The sequence below is a fragment of the Beta vulgaris genome, chromosome 9 (genome assembly GCF_026745355.1).
Source record: "Beta vulgaris subsp. vulgaris cultivar EL10 chromosome 9, EL10.2, whole genome shotgun sequence".
NCBI lineage: Eukaryota > Viridiplantae > Streptophyta > Magnoliopsida > Caryophyllales > Amaranthaceae > Beta > Beta vulgaris.
Genome location: NC_079210.1, coordinates 12,086,523 through 12,092,560, shown reverse-complemented (window position 1 = coordinate 12,092,560; position 6,038 = coordinate 12,086,523).

Below are 6,038 nucleotides of genomic sequence, written 5' to 3'. Positions count from 1 at the left end.
GCCTTGATTAAAAAAAAAAAAATAAATAAATAAAAGAAAGATGAAACTTGAAATAAATGGTAATCTTATACGTCTTCGATCTTGCACCCCAAAAACAAATAAATGGTGTTGGGTCGGGTTTACTTGGGTCGGAATGGCATTGGGTCGGGTGGTAACAGGGTTGGGTCGAAACTGGGTCGGTGATAGCTGGGTTGGGTCACAACTGGGTCGGTGATAGCTGGGTTGGGTCACAACTGGGTCGGTGATAGATGGGTTGGGTCACAACTGGGTCGGTGATAGCTGGGTTGGGTCACAACTGGGTCGGTGATAGCTGGGTTGGGTCACAACTGGGTTGGGTGGTAACTGGGTTGGGTGATAACTAGGTGGGTTTAACTGGGTCATTGGCGGGTGAAGTTGGGTGCGGGTCATTTTGGGTCGGAAACGGGTTGGGTCTGGATCGTTATTCACGGGTGCAACTGGGTACGGGTACAACTGGGTCGGCCCAACTCAGGTTGTGTTACTAATTCCACGGGTTAAACTGGGCACGGGTGAACACTGGGTCGGAATGGGTCGGCTTTCCAACTGACCACTCTCGGCTCGGAACAGGTTGGGTCTGGGTCGCATGCGGGTTCACCCGTGGGTCGGCCCAGTTTTTGACACCTCTACTAAATCCTAATTAAAATTACTTTAGTATGAATAATAGTGACATCGGTATGAAATCATGGTGTTGTTGTAACTCTAAGAGGCTATAGTTTGCATCTTCATTCTCTTTTTAAACATCATAATAATTAGACTATGTTAGTTTCTATAATGCAGCTTTAATTATCTTGATAATGTCCCAATAATACTGCTTGATATAAAATCTATCCTAATGAGTTTTCTTTTGTTTCCAAAAGTTTTCTTTTTTTCCTTCCTAAATTATTTTATCTTAAAGTAGAGGATTTTGGAATAGAAGATAGTAAAGGAGAGTTGGACCAAACTGTGCGGGCGAACCATGTGGACGTGCAGGCGCAGAAAGTGAATGTCCAAATCAAAAAGTGTCAGAAGGTTTTGTGCGGGGCATAGGGATGGCAGTGGGGAGGGTTAAGTAGGAGACCCGCCCCATCCCCGCCCAATTGGGGCGGGGATGGGTCTAGGTTTGACGGGGATGGGGATTAAAATTGTACCCGCAATGGGTGGTGGAGCGGGTGTGGATTTTATGTTATACCCGTCCCATCCCCACCCCACCCCCGCCCGCCCCACCCCTCGCCCCGCATATTTATTATTAAAATTCTATTTATATACATATATTACTAATGTATTTGAAGACACTTTTGAAATGTAATAAAACATTTGCTTTTGTTAATATATTTTAACTTTTCTTTTACCATATTATATTGTGATTTTGTGAAGTAGACAACTATAATGGGCTTATGGCAGATTTTTTGGTGGATTTTTTGCGGGGATGAAGTGGCTATGACGCGGGTACGAGGGTGGGGCGGGGGTGGGTCTAGAATTTCCCCCCGCAATGGGTGGTGGGGCGGGGATGGGGATGAGAATTTAATGCGGGTGTGGGTGTGGGGGTACCATCCTCCGCACCCGCCCCGCCCAATTGCCATCCCTAGCGGGGCACTAATTAAATTAAGCTTAATGCACTTTGCGCCTTTATTCTTTTTATCCAATGCTTCCTTGTGGTTATTGATCATATTGATTTGTAATATTCCTATAATGTCATTTCTTAACATAATTATGTGTTGATGTGCCTCTTCATTTTACTCTATGGAGGTTATGTAGAGGTCACAAAACACTTATGTCTTCTCGTTTTTTTGACATCGAGAAAGAGTACAAGAAGAAATACAACTTAAGTAAGATTACTATGAGTTATCCTACACCATCGCTAGTAATCCTATGAGCAGAATCTACTTGATTCATGTTGACCTTCATGAGACGGCACCACTGGAAATCTTTAGCAATTGAACGAATATGACCTATCGTCCATTTTAGCGTAATGTCTTAAGCTCGATCTGCTTTCACAAATTGTATTAGAAGCGAAGAATCCGTCAAGATGTGTAGGCGCTAAAGTCCATGAATATTTTGCCCATTGAAGTCCTAATAAACAAGCTTGAGCTCGGTCATCAAAGCCGAAGAAGCATATAGAAAGGTGCCTTGTTGATGTATAGCTTCCATTGAAGGCGAATAAGCAGACCAACCAGTACCCCCCATTTTAGTGTGCTTGTCCCAAGAGCCATCTAAGTGCATTGTAGTCATTGGTCCCGCGAGCTCTTTACCCCCTATGTCTTCTATAACAAAACTTGGAGGAATACATGGATCCCAAGTAGTTCGAACTAGTGTGGTATGCTCTTGCACAAAGATGGAGTGTTATTGTAAACTTTCGTATGAATCAACCGAAAGAAGTTGATCAGTGCCCCTGATTCGTCTAAATTATTGATCATTGCAAGTTTTCCATATTGCCCATAGCGTAGCAATAAAAACAAGTAGACGAGCACCATTGTAGCCGTCGTCATGATTAATGCGAATGATTCACTTTAACAACCTCTGCTAGAACAAAACTTGACTGTTAGGATTTGGAAAATTAGTAAGTTGGCTGATGCGCCATCCCTCCGTAGCTAAAGGACAACGACAGAATAAGTGTTGACAATCTTGAAGCTCAAACAAGAAAATTGGACAATCATTTGTGCGACTAATATCTCTTTTGTAAAGAATAGCTAACATAGTCAGACAATTATGCCAAAGCTTCAATAAGAAGAGTTTCCATTTAGGCATGATGTGCGATCCCCAAATGATAGGAAAGAATTTCGTGTCAACAGGAGTCGTCATGCTGCATATTTCATTTTGTTGTTGGAGTAAAATATGGTACCTCGTTATTGTTGTATATTCCCCTGATTTAGTGAACGTTTAATATGACATGTCGGGGACAGTCAAGGTAGGGTGAAGTTTTATACCTTTGATTTGGCATGCACTAGTAGGCTCAAAGAGTTTATTGATCTTCATAATGTCCCATTATCATTGATGTGGAGAGATGAGATGAGCAACTCTACTTGTGGCCACTTCGGCTACTGGAACATTATCCCTAAACAAAGGCGTGCATCCATGCATATTTCACCCAACGATGCTTAGATGCATTTATATTTTTCCCATTTCCCACCTTCCAGTGGCACTAGTTTTGAAGCAGTTTATCAGCCATGATAGTGCCCTTGCGACCCCGGGAGAGCCGATTGGAAGCAGTAGTTGTGTTGTGATAGACCCTAGAAAGCAATAAGTGTGGATTTTGTCTAATTCTTCGGGATTTTTTCATGAATAAAGCCTTGTTGAATGCACCAATATTACGCATTCCTAGGCCTCACATTCCTCGAGGTAGATGAATTACCTCACGCTTTTTCCAATAAATTCCTGATCCCTGGTTATTTTGCCAAAAAAACCTTGTTAGCATACTATCTATTTTGTTGGTAATAGCAGATGGAACACGAAATATAGCTTACTAATGCAAAATGGAAGCCATAAGAATTGAGTTGACAATAAAAGCTTATATGAATGTGAGACGTGCTTATGATTCCAACGCGAAATTCTTGAAGAGATTTTGTCAAGTAGTGGTGTGAATCCTTGGTAGTTTGTATGTCTATTGGCGCCAAAGGGTGAGTTTCAAGAGAGTTACGCGAGCCCATCTGCAAAAGTGCCTTGTTTTCGCATTGAACATCTGCAGGAATATTAGGACTGAACTTTACAAAAGATTTTTGTAAATTCAAAAGTTACCCTGAAATATTACAGAATCTATTGATGACGTTTGTAATTGTTGTGCAGGCTGCTGGTGTTGCTTTAAAAAAGAAGATGGAATCATCAGCAAAAAATAGATGTGTAAAAGATGTCCCTTGAATTTCCTGTCTTGATTCCTTGAAATTGATTGATGTCGATAGCAAGTGTAGTCATTCGGGAAAGGATGTCCATACAGAACAAAAAAAGATATGGAGATAGCGGGTCTTCTTACCGAAGGCCACAAGTAGGAGCAAAAGCCGATGTCGCGACACCATTAATGAGTATTCGATATGAAACTGTTGAGATAAATTGGTGCCTAAGGTGCACTCATTTGGATCGAAAACCATAAGCTGTAAGAATCTTCAATAAAAACAACCAACTAACCCTGTCATAGGCCTTGTTCATGTCTAATTTTAAGGTCACCAACTGTTTTCTTCCCGTGCATTGCTTGTTAATAATATGTGTAAGCTCATGAGAAATAAGGATATTATCATCCATTTGCCTACCAGGAACTAATGCAGTTTGCTAATCTGCAATGAGGTTTGAGAGGAGACTCTTCATCCTGTTCACCATACATTTTCCAATACATTTATACAAAACATTGCAAAGACTAATTGGTCACAAATGATTTACCTCCTCCAGTGGGCTAAGCTTTGGAATTTATACTAAGAGCGTACATTTCCATTCTTTTAATAAATGACCTGTTGTAAAAAACCGATGCACCGCTGCTATTATCGAGTAACCAACTGCATCCCAATATTTTTTTAAAATTCCGCAGTAAAGCCATCTAACCCTGGCAATTTATCATCTGCAATATTAAACATGACATCTTTAATCTCTTGTTGCGAGAACGGATCGAGCAAAGATATCATTTTTCTCCTTCAGAAAAAGATCGTAAGTGTAGTTCATGAAGCACAAGGTCAATATCTTCCTCATGATGCGCAGAAGCCACATGAGATAAGTCTCTTGGAATAAGTATTTTTTTTAAAATGTTGTTGTATCATTTCTTCTAAAACATGTTGATCCTCAACCCAATTGCCTATTAATGCAGGCATTTATTACTTATGTTGTTGCTTACAAAGCTATTGTTCTTCATTATAAATTGTTCAATTTTTAAGTTTTTTGTATGAGGTTCTTATGTTGTTCATGGACAACATTTTATATACTTGACTTGTTCACTTTTCTCTTCGTTCCTTTCTCTACCCATGAATTCATGTGGCTCTAACCTCTCACCCAAAAGTGCATTTGTATAACAGTGTAAGAGTGGTGTGTAAACTTTAGGGAACGGAACGACGAATGATTATGCATCTCAATTGTGCCGATTATCGATTTCAAGTCAGTGGTGTATTACACGACATATCATTAATGTTTTTATCCTTTTAATTTATTCATCATCTTTTACTAGACTTAAAAAGCCCTCTATTTCCAACGTTACCCACTCATTCTCAAGAAGAGATAAATTGCTTTTACTTTTTCTGTTCATGAATTTCACCAACTCTCATAACTTTCTTGTAAAAGACTAATAGGTCGATAATAGCTCGTAATTTAGTTGCATACTAAGTCGCATTTAGCTTAGTTTGAGAGTATTTAGGACTAATTATTGCATTCTATTGACTTTTTCTAGTTCCATGTCACTTCACCGGGTATACGTTTTTTTGTATTTGAGTTACTTTTCAGGTGAATCAAACTGTAACACCTTGATAGTTTTCTCTTTTCAAAAATTCTTTTTACGGTTTTTTCACCATATACCCCTGACAAATTTTTTTTTGCACCGTATACCCTTTCGACTTTTGAAATTCACCATATACCCTTCACTTTTCAAAAAATACATCAAACTACCCTTAATGACTAACGGCGTTAAACTCCGTTAGTCATTAACACCTAAACCCCCATTTAATCCTAATTAAATGCCCTAAACCTAACCCTAACACTAATACTAACCCTAAACATAACTAACCCAAAAACCTAACCCTAAAAGCCCACCACCAGCCCAACCCACCCCACTACCCATGCCCAGGCCCACCACCCTTGACCACCACCTGACCCACGCAACACCCCCTCCCCCTTTCCGCCATCCCCAACCACGCAGCACCCCCTCCCCCTCCTCCGCCACCCGCAGCGCCGGAACCCCCTCCCCTTCCGCCGCCCACAGTAAGGCAACCTCCTCCCCCTTCCGACACCTCGCATCACCGAAAAAACCTTCCGCCACCCCTAAAGTCTCCCTCGCAAACTCGCGCAACCCCCCCTCCCCCTGCAAAATCGCACAACCCCCTCCACCTGTGAAGTTATCTTCTTTCAATTGGTGGCTA